The sequence below is a fragment of the Tursiops truncatus genome, chromosome 19 (assembly GCF_011762595.2).
Source record: "Tursiops truncatus isolate mTurTru1 chromosome 19, mTurTru1.mat.Y, whole genome shotgun sequence".
Lineage (NCBI taxonomy): Eukaryota > Metazoa > Chordata > Mammalia > Artiodactyla > Delphinidae > Tursiops > Tursiops truncatus.
Window position 1 is genome coordinate 1,784,176 of NC_047052.1, and position 19,063 is coordinate 1,803,238.

General features: G+C 55.2%; 1 long non-coding RNA gene and 1 other non-coding gene across 2 annotated transcripts; both read right to left on the reverse strand.

Moving 5' to 3' along the window:
• Nucleotides 1–13,071: 13,071 nt before the first annotated feature.
• Nucleotides 13,072–15,261, reverse strand: LOC141277173 (uncharacterized). Its single transcript, XR_012328099.1, has 2 exons — nucleotides 13,890–15,261; nucleotides 13,072–13,388 (listed from the first exon to the last, which is right to left on the reverse strand). It is a non-coding gene; the product is annotated as an uncharacterized lncRNA (long non-coding RNA).
• Nucleotides 15,262–17,191: 1,930 nt separating this feature from the next.
• On the reverse strand, nucleotides 17,192–17,355 carry LOC117309323 (U1 spliceosomal RNA). Its single transcript, XR_004523611.1, has one exon. It is a non-coding gene; the product is annotated as a U1 spliceosomal RNA (small nuclear RNA).
• Between the last annotated feature and the right edge of the window lie 1,708 nt (nucleotides 17,356–19,063).

Here is a 19,063-nt window from a genome sequence, read left to right on the forward strand (position 1 = left end):
CTCTGCTCCATCTTCACGCGGTGTTCCCTCTGTGTGCACCTGAAATATAAGGACACTACTCCTTGGATATAGGGCCACCCTAATCTCAGTTCACACCCCACCTAAACTTAGCAAATTATATCTACAAGGACCCTATTTCCAAATCTGGTCACATCCGTGTTTCCAGGTGGAGGTGAATTTTAGGGGGGTCACTGTTCCACCCACAATGGGGTGGGTGTGTGTTAGCAGCTCCTGGCATGTCTGGCATAGGTGGTCCCGACCGCTCCCTGGGGAGCCCCGGGTCAGTCCGAGCCCTGCAGCCCCCCACCGGCACCCCAACCTCGTCGCTTCCGTGTGGGTGGGTTTTTCCAACGGGGCTCGTTCTCCCATCTGGCAGGAGGACTGTATGGGCGCCTATATTCGGATGAGCCTGCCGACGGCTGTCACCTCCCTGGTGTCAGGCGTGTTTGCGGGTGTCCGTGAGTCTCTGGAGAGAGAGGGTGACCTCAGGACATCTCTGACAGGCTGGAGACTGGCCGCCCTTTGTATCTCCACTGTGGAGCCACATTGCCAGGCGAGGAGCTGGTCAGGGGAGGACAGGGGAGAAGCGACAGAAATGTCCCGGGGCCTGGGGGATGGGCCTGCTGCAAGTGGGAAGGGGCAGAGGGTCTCCAGCAAACGCAGGGCCGGGGTCTCAGGTCCCTTCCTTCCTAGTTGAGTCTACTGCCTGTCCTCCTGGGGCCAGCACACCTGGCCGAGCACAGACGGCCCTCACCCTCGGAGGGATGGGGGGGTGCGCGCTGTGCAGAGGTTGGACATCAGCCTCAGGCCGTAAACCATCTCTGTCCTCTCTCCCAGAGTGTCTTCCTTTTTTTTTTTTTTTTGGCGGTACGCGGGCCTCTCACTGTTGTGGCCTCTCCCGTTGAGGAGCACAGACTCCGGACGCGCAGGCTCAGCGGCCATGGCTCACGGGCCCAGCTGCTCCAGGTGCTCCCGGACCGGGGCACGAACCCGCGTCCCCTGCATCGGCAGGCGGACTCTCAACCACTGCGCCACCAGGGAAGCCCCCAGAGTGTCTTCCTTTTTGAAAAATTTATTTTTAGAAGACTTGTAAACTGAGGTATAGGGAGTCCCCTGGTGGCCTAGTGGTTAGGATTCCAGACTTTCACTGCCGTGGCCCAAGTTCCTGTAAGCGGCACGGCACAGCGAAAAAAAACCATTGAGGTGTAATTCACAGAACATAAAGTCAGTCATCTTAAAGTCCACAGTTCAGCGGCATTTAGTACATTCACGATGTTGTACAACCGGTACCTCTATCCAGTCCCAGAATATTTTTGTCACCCCAAAAGGAACCACCGTAGCCATCGGTAGTCATGCCCCGTCCCTCTCTCCTCCAGTCTCTGCAACCACTGACGTGCTCTCTGTGTCTATGCATTTGCTGCGTCTGGGCTTTTCATGCACATGGAATCATACAATATGTGGTCTTCTGTGATGGGCTTCCTTCACTCAGCATGGGATGCTGTCAGCGTTCTCCCATGTGGTAGCTGTGTCAGTGTTCCTTCCTTTCTATGGCCTAGTGATACTCCATTGTTTGGCTGGAGTGTTACTGTTTGTCTTCCTGCCATCAGCGGATGGATGTCTGGGTTGTTTCCACTTTGCCACAGCGAACGATGCTCATTCGGAAGCCCGTTTTCATTTCTTTGGGGCACACACCTGTGGGTGCAGGTTCTGGTCGCCTGACTTTGCTCTGACCAGTGGTCTGGGGCCGGCTCTCATCCCTCCCTGCCTGAGGCTCCCAGCTGCCCAGCCTGGAGGGGAAGGGGGCCTTGTTCCCATGCTTTGCTAGCCAGCTGCGCCAGGGAGCGAGGTGCAAGGCATCCCTCTCAAAACGTGACGGGTGCCTCTGCCCTCACCCGCCCCGTCGCAGCCCCTCCAGTGGCATTGAGAAAGTCCCAGTTAGAACGCCTCTCAACTCTTGTGAGTTTCCTTTTGGCCGACCCGCAGTTCCCATCCTTTGGCAAAACAGCCGAACCTGCTAGAATCGGTGGTGGGGGAAGAAATTTCTAGGTTCTTTTGGCTGGTCTAAGAATTAAATTGACATGAGACTGACTAACGGGAAAAAATCAAACAGAAGTTTAATGGCCAAAACCCTCACCTTAAATATCATCTTCAGCCAAACACGAAAGAGGATGTTGAGTGTAGGGGAGAGTCAGGTGTGGGGAGTGAGGAAAAGCCCGGTGGTCCAGGATGAGGTCGTGACGGAGATTTACGTCATTGACTTCCCCACTGATGAGTGTTTCCAGAGATGTGGTCCTTTCCTTCTGGATACAGAGAAGGAGGCACCCTTACAGCCGGAGATTTCCCTTACAGATGTCAATGATTCTTGCAAAAGGGTAACTTTTACTTGGCTTTCAGAGTTTTTCACTGTGTCTGGTGTTGCCTGGAAAATAACCAGCTTATTGTAGGACTCCACAAGGACACATCTGGGGGTGGCAAATTCTGTCCCGCTGCACATCTAAGGTGGTGTTTTGTTTACGTTGTTTTTTACAGTTACCTTCTGTTTACGGCTGGTTTTCCCTTTAAGTAAATAAAGTGAGTCCATTTAAAGAAACATAGTGAGAGGACAAGAGGCTGGGGAGAAAGTGAGATGGTTGGTTGAGTTGTGGGATGACTGGGGTCTGGGAAACCCCAGGAAATCAGTCCTATTGGACCAGGAGGTGGGAGACCAGCCCACTTGTGTTCAAATGTTGCATTACGGTTCTCCCTCTCTCTCTCTCTCTCCCTCTCTCTCTCTCTCTCTCCCCTTCCCTCCCTCCCTCCCTCCCTCTCTCTCTCTCTCTCTCTCTCCCCCCTTCTCCCCCTCTCTTCCCCCCTCCCCCCCCTTCCTCTCTCTCCTGCTCTCTCTCCTAGGGGAACAAAATTTGCCATCCCAAATGTCTCTGGCCTGCGAATTATTCCCAGCTGAGAACAATAAGGCCCAAAAGACTCAGGAAGAGGCATTGATCTTCTGTCTTAGCTTATGAATTAGAATTTAGACAGAGGGCCTGTTTCAGGAATAGCATGGTCACCAGAGATTTCCACAAGGAATGAGGCCAGGTGTGGTGAGGAAACTCAGACTACAGTCGACTGTGTGTCCCGTTGTCTCTGCAGGCTCAGCAAACATTTGTTTACCAGACACATGCTTTTCCATCTCCATGTGAATTCCCTCTCTCCCCTTTGAGGTCCCAAACCACGACCCCAACATCCTCATTTGTCTTTACCTGAAGGTGGTGTTTAAGGTGAGGGCTTCAGCCATTTTGGCAAGTTACGCAGTTTTTCTGGGTGATGTTATGAAATTCTGTCTGATTTTTTTCCTCTTAATCTGTCTCATGTCAGTTTACTTCTTAGACCAGCCAGAAGAACCTAGAAGGTGTTACCGAACTGAAATTGGGTCCCCTCACCCGCTGTACTGCAAAGCCAATCTGCTGACACCAGGCTGTGGTGAAGGAAAGTGTAGTGTTTATTTATTGATTGATTTTTCATAATTTTTATTGAAATATAGTTGATTTACCGTATTGTGTTAGTTTCAGGTGGAAAGTACAGTGTTTATTTGCAGAGTATGAAGCAAGGAGTACGGGCAGCTCGTGCTCATCAGACCCAAACCCCTGATGGCTTTCAGGAAAGGGTATTTAAAGGCAACATTTGGGGTGAGGGTTGCATCTTGTGGACTCGCCTCTGATAGGTTGGTGGTGAGGTAACAGGGTGGTGTCCCAGGAATCTCAGTCATCGGCCTTCTGGTTCCAACAGGGCTGGGGGTCTCAGCATGTAGTCACCATCCTCCACCTGGGCGGGGTTCTTAGTTTCTGCAGGACTTGAAGATATGCGTCCTATTATTATGTACATCCCTTGAGGAGGAGCTAGGTTCTGTTTATTGTTTAAGCTCTCATTCCTTTTCTTGCTTAAGGGCTTTTCCTTTGTTCCTGTGTCCCCCCACTTCCCTAATTAGTAACTGTTTGAGTCCGCTCTCTGGAACTCAGGGAAGGCCCAGGAGACTAAAGCCTTTTTTACAAATAAGAAACGGGGGACACAGAGGGGCTTTTGTACCCAGAGGGCCCCACGGGGCCCTGCTCGTTTTCACAGGGTAGAGGAACGTTTCTTCTTCCTCGACACTCCCTCTTCTCTTCCTTCTGTTCCTTCTTTTTATTTATTTATTTTTTGGCCGCCCCGTGGGGCTTGCTGAACCCTCACCCTTGGTAGTGAAAGTGCAGAGTCCTAACCACTGGAGCACCAGGGAATTCCCTCTTCCTTCTTCCTTTTTTTTTTTTTTTTTTTTTGCGGTACGCGGGCTTCTCACTGTTGTGGCCTCTCCCGTTGTGGAGCACAGGCTCCAGACGCGCAGGCCCAGCGGCCATGGCTCACGGGCCCAGCCACTCCACGGCATGTGGGATCTTCCTGGACCGGGGCACGAACCCATGTCCCCTGCATCGGCAGGCGGACTCATAACCACTGTGCCACCGTGGAAGCCCCCTTCTTCCTTCTGTAAAATTACACATCACAAAGTACACCGTCTGCAGTGCATCACGGGATGAGTTGGGACAAACACGTACACTGAGTAACCCAACTCCACACCAAGATACCGAACATGACTAAAAAGCCTTGAAAAACAGATTCTGGCTCAGCAGATCTTGGGTGCAGCCCAGAGGTCCTTAGGATAAGGGGTCCCTGGAGGGTGCTGTGGGGATCCAGTTGGGAGGCGCTGGTCTGGGGCCAGGATCCACAAGCCCAACCATGGACTAGCCCCTGGGTCTCACCGTCTCCCACCCTCTCCTCACATGCACACCGTGCTCTCAGCCCCAGGCCCTGGAGTGAGCATCCTCCAGCAGGTGGTGATACAGTCCATCACAGCCTGTTGGCTTGGACCACGTGGGGACTGCTATCATTTGAGCAGGTGCAGTCACGGGCACTTAGGGCGCTGGGACCTGCCTGACCAGCACGGGGGCAGCTGATGGGGACCCACAGACTCCTTTCCCCCCCACACACACTATTTTCAAATAATATGCATTAATATTCAAAGATCGGGAAACTTCACTTTAAAAAATGACCAAATTTCTATTTTTTTTTGGTCTCAAAACAAAAAAAAAAAAACCCAAGGATCTAGCAATGTCAGGCTGTCTGTCCCCAGGGACTGAAGTGGCTGGAGCACACAGCAGCTGCCCTGGTATCTAACCATCACCTCTACCTGCCCACTCAACTCATTTCTCTTCCGGGTCTGGCCCCGGAGACATGTGAGATTTCAACTCCTGGACCATATAAAAACCATCCCTGAGAAAGCAGTAACCCACATAAGGCCACCACATCACAGGACCCCTGGAATAGGGTGACATGTGCCCTGGTCCAAACACCTCTCCTCCCTGGGGCCTGCCTGCAGCTGGCGGTGCAAAGGGGCCATAGGTGTAAAGGCCCCAGATAGAAACGGGGAAAGGTGGAATGTATTGATTGCTCTCACCCAGGATCATTTACCAGGTGAGACTGGGATGGAGACTAAACTGTGTGAGCATCACCACCTTCCTTTTCTGTGCCAGTGACAGACATAAGCAGTGGATTACAGCTCTCTTTCTCTCGGAGCCAGGGTTTACCAGTCTTGGCTATCGACATTTGGGGCTGAATCACTCTGTGGCTGGAGCGGGGAGGAGGGTGACCTATGCATTCACTGTAGGAGCTGAGCAGCATCCCTGACCCGGCCCCACTAGATGCCAGGAGCACCTGCGCCCCGCACCCCCTGCTGTGACAACCAAAAATATCTCCAGGCACTGCCAGGCACCCCGCAGATGCCATTCAGGGATTGAGACAGGACCAGTTGATTAGAGCTGGCCCAGGTGAAGCCTCTTTGCCGTCCTGCGGGGTGCGCGGGTCCTGGTTTGCATATCCGTGCTCGATCACCGTGACTCCCTCCAGAACCTCGCTGCATCAGACCAACATGCAGATCCCACGCTTGGCTCTGCAGCCCTGCCCTTCAGTGTGGAGCAGTGATTCGGAGACAGGCAAGGGCGGGCACCTGTCAGAGCAGCTCCAAGGAGCGCTGGCCCTGTTACAGCCGGTCTCCATTTACACGAGGGCCGGCCTGGGCAGAGACGGTGGAGCGTGTTCTGTTGAGAAAGAAGCCCCCAGGCACACGTTCATCTCCTCGCATCAGTGAACCGGGGAGCCAAGTTAAGCCTCCGGCGGCCTCTTCGTCCCCTCCCCCTCGCGCAGAGGCTGGCTGCCGGCTGATGCAAGAGGCTCCGGGATTGCGTGGCTTCCTTCCCCAGAGCGGCAGTTCACGTGGGACGTGCGAGTGAACCGGCTGCTGCCGCGGTCGCGCGCACACAGAAAGCACAGGCGAGGGGGTGGCGCTGCCGGCACTCTGCTCGGCGGGGAGTTGGAGGGGCCCGGCTGGAATTCTGCAGGAGGGGGACCACGGAGGGACCCTGCGTCCTCCTGGAGCCCTTACAAACGCTGTGGGCATAGAAGGGAGGAGGGGAAGTCAGAGTGACCGTGTGTGCAACTCCCCAGGCACACCGTCACAGATGGGGTGGTGGGGAGGGGCGACGTCCTCAAGAGGGACAGAAACACCTGCTTCCGCAGCCCCGGGGACTGTGGGCGAGGCTCAGATCCTGGACGCAGTGGGGCTTTCTAGACGTGGGAGCATCGTGCCTGCAGAGAGAGGGGCCGGTGGCCTTGATGCTGCCTCTGCACGGCAGGCACGCGCCTTTGCTTAGCTGTGTGTTGGGCGGGGCCTCTGACGCCGGTTAGCTGTCCTTCGTGTCACCATTGCCTGAACGAAGAGAACCGGGCAATGGCAGGAGTTCGGGGGCTGTGCCCTTTGTCACAGGGGTGCACGCCCACCACACGAACATTTGGGCTGGATGCATGGGGGACGGGGGCGCGTCCTGTGCACCGTACGCGGTCGAACAGCACCCCGGTCTCCACCCCTAGATGCCATGGCACTGCCCATCCCCCCCAGTACTGGCAATCAGAAATGCCCAGTGTCCTGGGGGTGCCAGCCTGGAGGCCCCGAGCACAGCCCAGGGAGCTGTCCTTTCCTCCTCTGCCCAGTGGAATGTCCCATCCCGTCCCTCAGCCCGCCACGTCCACATCACCCTGTCCCTTGAGCTTCTTGGCCCTGGCCTCTCTGGAGCCTGGCCGCCCTCTGCCTGGGCTCTGCTGCCCTCCTCGGGGCTGGGCTGCTGGGAGGCGGCTCCTGCCAGACGTCCACAGGAGGGGAAGCTGGCCCCCGCCGCCTGATGTGAAGACAGGCTCTCGGTCCTCTCGGAGGTCTCCTGAGAGGCCCCCAGCACCTGCTTGGGTGTCTGGAACATGGACATCTCCCTCTCAAAAGTCAGATTTCCCTAGAAAGCGGAGAAGACACGCTATGGCCTCTGTCCCGCGGGAGGCGTGGTGCTGGGGGCCCCGGGCGCTCTTTCCCTTCCGTCCCACCTGAGTGAACCACGGGAGTTAAAGAAAACATGATTCATCACACGTGCTAAAGATGGTGAGGCCGACCCAGGGCCGTCGCGTCGCGATGGGCGTAGGGCCCCTGCAGTGGGGTTTGCAGGAGCGGAGAGTGCTCAAGTCTGAATACAGCGTCAGCAAGTGGGGTATTGTGGCCGAGGAGCAGGTGGGGGTCGCTGGATGGAAACATTAATAGTAGGAAGCATCAGGGATGGATGAGGGAGACTCTGGCTCCCCAGACCCAACAGGATTCTTGCTGAAGGCAGCCCAGGGGGTCAGACATCAGCAGGGAGTGTGGGGATGAGGAGGTCGAGTGGTCAGAAGTCAAAGGTGGGCGACTCTGGCTAAACCCACTGAGCAGGCTTCTGGCTAAAACTGGTCTCTCGAGGACATGCCCAAGGATGAGGCCTCGTTGAAAAAGTGCTCAGAGGCGCCTGACTGGGGCTTGGTCCAGGGAGAGCCCCTGTCGCAGTGCGGAGGGCGTCTGTTTCCTCTGTTACCATCGCTACTCGGGAAGAAGTGGCACTCGGGGAGCCCGGGTCGCTGGCTGCAGGCCCCCAGCGCCGCAGCTGGGCAGGCCTATGAGGCCGGCAAGGCCACGCTGGGCCCAGACGTGTCCCCGTGAAATGTTGGCGTCCGGTGAGGGAGGGACGGGAGGCCGGGTTTCCTCTTTCTGCCCCGCACTCCCCCGCCATCAGGCCCCAAGATGTGGGATACAGTGGACGACCCTTTTCTGGGTGCAGGCCCCTTACTCGACATCTCTCAGGGGCTTTCGGGGAGGCGGAATGAGGATGAGGCCTTTCTCACCAGTGCTACAAGCTGGTGCTCTCTCTTCAGTTCCACACCAGCAGGGCCCTGGCGGGACAGGCGGCCTCCAAGGAGGGCAGCCTAGGGACCGCCCTTGGAGCTGAGGGCCCTGGGGGCGGGCAAGGGCAGGAGCGAGGACACCCCGAGGTGCCTGCAGTGGGTAGGGGAGCGGGGAGACGCAGCACCCAGCCTTTCAGGTCCAGGCAGAGCAGGCTGCATCACGATGCCAGGTGGCTCCGGGAAGCTGGGGTCACCTGGGAAGAGGGTAGGGAGAGGCACACCCGCTTGCAGCAGATGCAGCCAAAGATTAGCGGGGCGGGGTGGCTACTGGGTTCCGGGTCGGGGCTCCTGTGCCCCGTCCCCAGCAGCAGACTTAAAGAGGGCTCCCCTGGGGCTGGACGAGGCCGGGACAAGCAGTGACTACAGACCTGTGCCTGGGAGGTCGGGTCAAGTCCTGGCCCGTGGGCCGCAGGGCCTGGCGGACAGCCTCCCTGGTACCCTCCTCCACGCTCTCCTGGCACCCGGGCCTGCCTCTGCCGGCATGTTCCTCCGGCTCCCTGTTCGGCTGAGCTCCCTGGCAGCCGGAATGGGCCAGGAGGAGGAAGGGGCCCCGTGATGACTGAGACAGACGCGGTGGAGGTGTGATGGGGACAGTGCTGGAGCGCTCATCCGAAACGGACAATTCCCACCTCCTTTTTTTTTTTTTTAAGATTATTATTTTTTTCATGTGGACCGTTTTTAAAGTCTTTATTGAATTTGTTGTTACAGTATTGCTTCTGTCTCATGTTTTGGTTTTTTGGCCACAAGGCATGTGAGATCTCAGCTCCCCGACCAGGGATCGAACCCACACCCCCTGCATTGGAAGGTGTAGTCTTAACCCCTGGACCGCCAGGCAAGTCCCTTCCCCCCTCCTTCTGTCGTAGTGCGGCTTCTGCTCAGGGCCGCCATGTATAGCGGCACAGACTGTACACTGCACAAAGGCACCCTGGCCTGGACTTCCTTCATCAGAGGACGGGGCACCTGCGTCTTTGTGCAGAGATGCCGTCCACTACCTAAGCCTCCTGTGGGACTGTGCCCACCCAGAGGGCGTCTTTTTAACAACAGATCTCCCCAAGGGGAAGACTTTTGTAGTTCTCGCCAAGCCACCTGCTCCAGCTGTGGCCATGTTAATAGCAGCCCCAAGGTTACCGGCTTAAGACAATTTATCATGAGGACTCCTGGCTCCGGGCAGTTGGGCTCGGTGGGTGGGTCCTGCTCAGGGTCTCACACAGCTGCAACCATGGGGCAGCTGGATCTAGTGTCCTCTCCCAGCTTCTTGGTCCTGGGCTGGCATGGCGGGACTTGCGGGAGCTGGGCGGGCCTCTCCATGGGGTCTTCCAGAGGCTGGCAGTCTCAAGGTGGTCAGACTTCTTACAGATCACTTCCTCCAGATTCTACTCGTCCAGCAGCCGCGGAGCGCACCCACATTCAAGGAGAGGAGTTGTAGGCCCTACGGACTTTGTGTGCCTATGTAAAGCCACCCTGTGCCACGTTGGGGTGGCAGCCCAAGGCAGACCCAATACTAGAACCTGAAGGGACCTCAGAATGAGCAAAATCCCACCCCTTTCACAAGCCTCTAGCCTCGTCAGGAGCTAGAGGAGCTAGAGGAGCGTTCTTGGAGGGGCAGCCCGGATCACAGGGGATGTCGCTGTGCCGGGACAGGGTGTCCCGTGCAGGGCCTGGTGGCCCCTGGCGGGCGTGGGAAGGTGGGGTCTTGAAATGTGAGGGGAGTTCTGTCCTGTGTTTAGGTTCCACGTCTGTTCCATCAGCTGGGATGGACCAAGCCTCACAGCTTCCCAGGTGTGAAGGGCAGGGCTAGGAGCTGCCTCTGTGACAGCGGTGGGGAAGGGGGCTTCCTGGCAGAGGTGGTCAGAGCCTCGGGAACCCACGGAACTCAACTTGTGACAGTGGGAGCAGGGAGGGGCTCAAGGGAGAAGGAGGGAGGCTGGGAAGAAGGACCAACACCGGCCGAAGCAGGGAGGCCAGAGCCCTGGGGTCCAGAAAGCAAGCAGTTCCCTGGCCGGGGAAGGACCCCTGCTTGTGACCTTGTCCACCACTCCCACCAGGTTGTGCTGGAACTTGTCAGATTGGGAGGAAACGGCCGAGAGGACGTAGACATGTTCGGCCCTCCTGGCGGGCACCCCGGGCCGCCCCGAGGTGCCGGGGTGTGGAGGCACTGGCCCCTTGGATGGGGGTAGCCCTGGTCCACGGCTGGTCTAGGGGACTTTCCGACAGGGCCATGCGGAGCCTGGGGGAGGGAGGTCCACACCCTGACAACCTGCTAAGCGGTGAGCGCCCGAGTCACACCCGTGGAATCAGCAGAGGTCCTTCTCCAGGCTTCTCTTCCAGGGGACCTGCAGCAGGCGGCCGTGCTTGCCACGGCTGTTTCCTGACCGGGCACCTCTAATCGGGGCTCCTGTGGCAACTTGGCCTGCCCTCCAGCCGCTGGTCACAGAAGCCACAGAGTCGGAAAGGCAGCCTGGGAGGTCTTCTTAGGCGAATGCGCTCTATTAGAAAGAAGAGTAGACAGAGGCCGAGAGAGGGGAACTGTTCATCTAAAAGCCACGGTTACAGCTCCTCTCGTGTTAACTTTAAGTTTGTTATAAACGCAAACACTACAGAAACCCAAAGTCCTCGGCGGTGAAGTTCCCTCCCTCCCCCTCCATCCTCCTCCCTGTCGGGTCCTCAGAGGTAAACCTGGCTTCTCTCCCGGTAACATCTCCTCTCAGGGCTGGGGAGGACAGCAGTCTGGCTCTTCTTCTGGGGGAAGCTGTGAAATTAAAGTGTCCTCCACCCTCAGAATCTTGTGTGCACATTGGTAATTGTGCATTTCAGAGCAAGAGTGAGGCTTCTAGGGACAAGTTCCCTAAATAGCTCAGTATTGCCTCTCTTTCGAGTTTGGTTTGGTTTGGGTTTTTGAGAGCTGCTGTAACGAATTACCATAAACCGTGTGGTTTAAAACAATGGGAATGGATTGTCTCACAGTCCTGGGGGCCAGAAGTGTGAAGTCCAGGTGTCAGCAGGTCTGAGCTCCCCCCAAATGCTCCAGAGTAGAGCCTTCTGTACTGGTCAGGTTTCTCCAGAGAAACAGCCAACAGGATGGCTCCATATACAGAGAGATTTATTCCAAGGAATTGCTCATGTGAGTGTGGAGGCTGACAGGCCCCAAGATTGGCACCCTGGACACCCAGGAGAGCTGTCGTGTGGTCCCGGTCCAAAAGCCAGCACGCTTTAGACCCAGGAAGAACTGATGCTTCGGGTTCCAAAGGCAAGAGAAAACTGTTGTCCCAGTTCAAAGGCCATCAGGTAGGAAGAATTCTCTCTTACTCAGTGGAGGGTTGGCCTTTCTGTTCTGTTTAGGCCTTCAACTGATTGGACGAGGCCCACCCACATTACAGAGGGCAATCTGCTTACTCAGTCCACCAATCCACATTTTTTTTTTAAATTTATTTTTGGCTGTGTTGGATCTTCATTGCTGCGCACGGGCTTTCTCTAGTTGTGGTGAACGGGGGCTACTCTTCGTTGAGGTGCGTGGGCTTCTCACTGCGGTGGCTTCTCTCATTGCGGAGCACAGGCTCTAGGCGTGCGGGCTTCAGTAGCTGTGGCTCGCAGGCTCTAGAGCACAGGCTCAGTAGTTGTGGCGCATGGGCTTAGTTGTTCCGCAACATGTGGGATCTTCCCGGACCAGGGCTCGAACCTGTGTCCCCTGCATTGGCAGGCGGATTCTTAACCACTGTACCACCAGGGAAGCCCCCACCAATCTACATATTAATTCCATCCAAAACACCCTCAGAGAAACACTTAGAGTAATGGTTGACCAAACTGCTGGGCCCAGTCAAGGTGACGGATAAAATTAATCTTCACACCTTTCCTGCCTCTTCCGGCTCCTGGGGGCTCCTGGTGTTCCTTGGCCTGTAGCCGCGTCTCTCCAATGTCTGCCTCTGTCCTCACGTGGCCATTGGAAAATCCAGTGTCTCTGCATCTCCAACTTCCCTCTTCTGCCTCTTTAAGGACACCAGTCATTGGATTTTGCAACTTGATCACATCTGCAAAGACCCTGTTTGCAAATAAGGTCACATCCCCAAGTGCCAGGGCTTAGGCCTATGGACATGCCTTTCAGGGGACACTAAATCCAGTGAGGGTGGGCCCTAGATCCAATCACTGGTGACCTTATATAAAGACACGTGAAGACACAGAGAGGAGGAGGCCTTGTGAAGATGGACAGAGATTGGAGGGATGTAGGTATAAGCCCAGATGCCGAGGACTGTCGGCCACCAGGGCTGGAAGGGTTAAGAACGGACCCTCTCCTAGACCTTTTAGAGGCAGCACAGCCCCGATGACACCTTGATTTTGGGCTTCTGGCCTCCAGGACGGGGAGAGAATCAGCTTCTGTTTTTTCAAGGCCCCCAGTTTGTGGTAATTTGTTCTGGCGGCCCCAGGACACTCAGACACCCTGTTGGTTCCTATTTCTAATATGTTCCTTTTTCTTTCTTTTATTAATTGTAGTATAGTTGATTTACAATATTGTGTTTCAGGTGTACAGCAAAGTGATTTATATATATTCTTTTTCAGATTATTTTCCATCATCGGTTCAACAAGACGTTGAACATAGTTCCCTGGGCTCTACGTTAATTCCTTGTTGCTTATCTATCTTATGTATGTCTAATATATTTCTGGTCCCTTTAATCTCTATGCCGACCTTGTTCGTTCTGTGTTTTCCTTGCCATTTGTTTCTGTCTTGGGTTTATTGTGAAATCAGGCTACCAGGAAAGTATCTGACTTTTTAAAAAAAATTTTATTTATTTTATTTATTATTTTTGGCTGTGTTGGGTCTTTGATGCTGCACGCGGGCTTTCTCTAGTTGTGGCGAGCGGGGGCTACTCTTCATTGTGGTGTGTGGGCTTCTCATTGCGGTGGCTTCTCTTTTTGTGGAGCATGGGCTCTAGGCACACGGGCTTCAGTAGTTGTGGCATGCGGGCTCAGTAGTTGTGGCTCACGGGCTCTAGAACGCAGGCTCAGTAGTTGTGGCGCACGGGCTTAGCTGCTCCGCGGCATGTGGGATCTTCCCGGACCAGGGCTCGAACCCGTGTCCCCTGCGTTGGCAGGCGGATTCTTAACCACTGTGCCACCAGGGAAGTCCCAGTACCTGACTTTTTGACCAAAAGAACTAGAATCATCTTTTCTGATTATTTACGCACATGGACGGCGGTGTCTCGGGGCAGCTAGACAGCAGAAGGGTGAAGGTGAAGAGACAGGCCGTGGGGGACCACCCTCCTGGGCCTTCACCATCACCCGTGCCCACTCGCCGCCCCCCACGGCTCTGACTCCGGCCCAGAGCTTCCCCGTCAACGCAGGGACCAACGGCTGCCGGTCAGCCAAGACCCCATCCCCTCCTGCCCGCCTGCCGTGGGACCCTCAGCTGTTCCTTCCTCTCTGTGCTCTGTGACGCCAAGCATGTCAGCAAACCTGGGCACCTGGGTACTCAGCTTTGTCATCTGGACCACACCAGTGGCCTCCTGCCATGTGTATTAGTTTCCCTCTGGTGTAATTACCACCAGTGTCGTGTCTTAACACACACCCATTTACTGGCTCACCGTTCTGAAGGTCAGGCGTTCAGTCTGGGTCTCAGGCGTTCAGTCTGGCTATGATCAGGGGATCGCAGGGCTGGTTCCTCTGGAGGCTCCAGGGGAGGATCCTCTGCCTTTTCCAGCTTCTAGAGGAGCCGCATGCCTTGGCTTGTGGCCCCGCACCGCTCCGACCTCTGCTTCTGTCCTCACCTCTCCTTCTCTGACTCTGACCTCCTGTCTCCCTGAGACAGATCCTCGGGAGGACATTGGGACCCTCGGACAGCCCAGGGTTGTCTCACCTCAAGGTCCTTCACTTAATCCCAGCTGCAGAGCCCCTTTTGCCACGTGAGGCCGCACATGCACAGGTTCCTCCTGGGGTCAGGTCGTGGTCACCCTGCCCACCTCCCCAGCCTGCTGTCACCCCAGAGTGGCCAGAGTGCCCTTTCTGCAGACGGCAGGCCCTTTCATGTCACAGCCCAGCTTACCATCCTCCTGCAGCTCCCCTTGGTGCTCAGAACAAAATCCAAACCCCTCTCTATGCCCACCGCCCGTGGGAGGTGGTCCTGTCCCCCCGCCAACCCCTCATCACAGCACAGCGGCCCCTGACACCCAAGTCACTCCAGCAGGGCCCGTCCTCAGGAGCCTCCCCGCCCCTGCCCTGAAGGAGGCCCCGTCCTGCCTACCAGGCTGCCCTGTTTCATTCATTCCCCCATTTATCATTGTCCCAAACTACCTGTGGCTCCGTTCACCTGTTCCTGTCTGTCCTCCTCCGAGGACCAGCTGTGAGTTCCGTGAGAGCCGAGGCCTCTGTGTGCCCAGAGCGTGCCGACCACACTCACCAAATATTTGTAAAGCGACGAGGAATTCCAGCAGGGGCTAAAGCCGGCCCATCGCCGGTCTTGGCACGGAGCATTGTCCAGTTCCCGGCCAGTTATTCAGACACACAAAGAGCTCTTGGCCTCGGCGGGGGAAGAACAGAAGGGGCAGTGTCCTGTGTAGAGACTCAAGTCTCGGCCTCTGGGCGTTCATTGTGCCACTTCAGCAAATGAGGTTCCCTCCAACTGTAGCAAAGCGACACCAGGAGCGGAGACGCTGTGCTCCTCTCTTGTCCCCCCTCCGCCCCCATCGTCTGGGAACCTTGCTCGTTTGACCTCCACCCCCAAATCTGAGCTTGGCCTTGGCTCCCGGCGGCAGAGAATAATATTTTTTGGCGGAGCGCCACAGCTCGGCCGAGCTCTGTAACGACGAGATAAACGGCACCTGCATCTTGGCAGTAGCGTGTGACTGGTTCCTCCGGGTGGGAGAGCCTCGGGGAGCATGGAGGGCGGCGATGCTCAGAGACAAATGGCGGCCGCGCCCGGGAGGCGCGCACGGCCAGGTCCCAGCACGTGTGCCGTTCCTGCCCTCCGTCCCAGGGACCTTCACACAGTCTCGCGTGGCTGTTAATTATAGCGAGTTATAGGATTACCTCCGGAGAATGCAGTGTTGCATGATTTTGCCTAGGGCTGAAAAGATGTGTCCACCAGCCAAGTAGATGGAAGGCCAGGGGAGCAAAAGTCTTCTCTGAGGTAATAGAAATGGAAACCCTAATGTGAGTTTATTTTCATTTGCTCCCCCAGGAAGGAGCCCTCTGGGGTCCTGGAGACCCCTGAGGAGCCCGGCCAAGAGGCCAAAAGCAAACACCCAATGAGAAGGACCCGGCTTGCTTTACACGGGAGAGGGTCCACGGTGCCCAAGAGGGTCACACAGAGCCTCCAAGAGGCTGCGGGGCGGGGGCTGCTGTAGGAGTTTGCCATCAGGAGACCCCCACCTACACCACCACTCTGGGTGGGCGTGTGAAACACGTTTCACACGGGAAGTTCTGCATCCTTGTCAAGACTCATTTGTATCACAGGATGGACAGTTGAAACTGACTCGTGACCATCTCATGGACGGAGGGACCCTGCACATCAGCTGGTGCCTCATGGGCCACCCAGGACCACGGCCTCGGATGCTCAGGGCATGACCCGCTCCCCTCTTCTGGCCTTGTTTGTTGAAACCTGCAGGATCCTATGCGCTAATTCCCAAGGAATGAAACAGCCGGAGGGACCCCGGAATGCCGGACTCTCATTCCAGCGGATTAATGGCTCTCCCAATCCGATTGCACAGGTTTCAGAAGCTGCTTCCCTCCCACTTGACTCCCCTCCTGGTCTTTGGTTCCTCCTGCCTCCCAGGCAGGAGTCCTGGGTTGGAATAAGGGAAACTGCTGAATGCAGACTTGCGGGCCATGTAGAACACAAGCAAAGAGCGTGAGTGGCTCCTGACACTGCCCTTTGGTCCAAAGATCTGCCAGTCTTTTTAAAATGCAATTGACAAACAATAACTAGTTTGGCTTTGCCTTTTGAACTGGAGGCCCCTGGTAACTGGGCAAAACCCTGCCAAAGAACTGAGGTGACCCCAGAAGGAGCCAGCAGCAGGGGAGGCCGGCCATGCCAGACGTCAGAGTTGATGTGAGAGATCAGGAGCTGGTCTCGAGATGCCCAGACCGAGCTCCCACAGGCCCTGAGCAGTTCGGCAGTCAGTGAAAGTGCAAGCCATGTCCTGGTTTCCTCCTTACTTTCACCTCCTGCGGCATAAAATGTACCGAAGCCATCTCTTTGGGGATTAAAGGAAAGTGTAGGTTTTCTGAGAAGTTACAACATGTCCGAGCTCTTGCCCGCACATTACTTTGCACGCGCTGCTCCTTTCTGATGACACCTGGAAGCTAAGCCCCTTTTCTCTCCCTGCTGCTCTGTCATCTCCATCCTCTGCATTTCTATTTAAATTTAGAATCAGCTGGTCAGTTTGCATGCGCACGGCCCGCACATGCGCACAGGACCCCCTCTGGGATTTTGTTGGGTGGCACTGAATCTATAGGTCAGTTTGGGACCAATGGACACCTTTCTGCTGTTGAGTCTTCCCTCACTTATTCACATCTGTGCCTCCACCTCCTCAGGGCTCCTTAAATTTCCCCTCAGTGACGCTTTGTGGTCCTCAGTGTCGAGGTCTTGCACATCTTTTGTTCCATTTCTTCATTGGCATTTGACCTTTTTTGATGCTCTTATAAATGGTAACTTTTTTTTTTTTTTTTTTTGCGGTACGCGGGCCTCTCACTGTTGTGGCCTCTCCGGTTGTGGAGCACAGGCTCCGGACGCGCAGGCTCAGTGGCCACGGCTCACGGGCCCAGCCTCTCCGCAGCATGTGGGATCTTCCCGGACCGGAGCACGAACCCGCATCCCCCGTATCGGCAGGTGGACTCTCAACCACTGCGCCACCAGGGAAGCCCCTAAATGGTAACTTTTTTTTTCCTCCAGGGGAAAGCACGAACGCAGTCTTCCACTACCACAAACTATGCAGTCGCGTTTCCCACACTTGGGGAAATCGCAGAAGTCGTCACGCCCGGAGTGCAGTGGATGAGCTTCACCCTGGGAAAGCCGCCTTTGTGATCATGGTATCTCCCCTTCCAGCTAAGTACATAAATGGTAACTTTCGAAGATTTTTATTTTCTGTTTGCTTGTTGCTGCTATATATATAAAAGAAATTTGTATGTTAATCTTGTATCCAGCAATCTAGCCACATTTAAGTGTTAATGCTAATCGATGATTGGTAAACTCTTTTGGTAAACTCTACGTTATGTTGTGTCTGAATAATGAGAACTTCCTTTCTCCTTTCCCAAGGCTTATGCCTTTGATTTCCTTCTCCTGCTGTTTCACGCTGGCTGTGTTAAATGGATGGGGTGAGAAAGGATGTCACAGCTTTAGCTATTTCTTCCCCCTTCCCCCCCATTAACAAGCTTATGAAGGATTCTGGGAAGATTGAAGTAGTAACATAGTTTTTGGATATTCCAAGAGCCCCGCTTAAAAACAGGTAGTACACCAGATAGAAAAAGAAAAATTCCCGAGAGTATACGGTGGAGTTTCCCAGAGGCCACGTGACATGCTACAGCCCAACAGATTAAATGCACAAGCAGATGTAAGAATCCAACTGTCTTCTTTTTTTCTTTTAGTTAAAGGGGTGGGTTTTGTTTATTTGGGTTTTTTTGTTTGTTTTTTCGTTTTTGGCTGTACCACGTGGCTTCCGGGATCTTACTTCCCCTATCAGGGATCGAACCTGTGCCCCCTGCAGTGGAAGCTCAGAGTCCTAATCACTGGACTGCCAGGGAAGTCCCAAGAAGTCAACTGTCTTCTATTAATCCAGACATTAAGACATTTGCAAGGACATGAAACAATGACACTTTTGTTACTAAATGTTGTGTTTTCAGAGATATAGTTACTTTTTATTAAAAAATGTTTTTTGTGTTAACATGTAATAGGATTATTATTGCCACTTTAAGTGAATGAAGAAATATATCTTTAAAATAAAAAACATTCCATGGACAACACCTATAGCAAAACAAGGAGCTAAGGTGTTCCCACACAGCCTGGAGCCTCAGTGTGTGGGGTTGAGCCTCTGTAGGCCCAGACCGTGGGGTGTGGGGTCTGTGCGGAGAGAGCAGAGGGCAGTTACATGCTGAGTGTAGGGCCCCCGAACGCCCACAGGTGTGCCCTGCACAGCGCGGCAGCAGGCCAGGTTGCCATCAGCAGGTGAAGCTGGCAGAGGCGTGGCTGCTGGGATAGTGGGGTGAGTGCGGGGCAACCTGGTCGTATCTGAAGGGGCTGGAATGGTCCAGGCCCTGTGAGCTCTCAAAATGGCCAACCTGGGCCTCCTTCCAGGACAGAGCCCTACGTGGGGGGAAAACCGCAGGGCTGGGATCAGAGTTAAGCAGGACAGGGAGTATGGGGACAAATGAGGGAGACGGTGGGGATGAAAGGGGAGCTGCTGCCATGTGTGTCAAAATCACATGAGACCAACAGAAGGAGTGTGTCTATGAAATAGGAAAAGCCTTTGAACCAGGTCTCCTGCTAAAAGCTCATGAACATTACATTCACATAAAAAGCAACAGAAAGGGCTTCCCTGGTGGCGCAGTGGTTAAGAGTCCGCCTGCCAATGCAGGGGACACGGTTCGAGCCCTGGCACGGGAAGATCCCACATGCCGCGGAGCAGCTAAGCCCGTGGGCCACAACTACTGAGCCTGCGCTCTAGAGCCCGCGAGCCACAACTACTGAAGCCCACGCGCCTAGAGCCCGTGCTCCCAACAAGAGAAGCCACCGCCATGAGAAGCCCACGCACCGCAACGAAGAGCA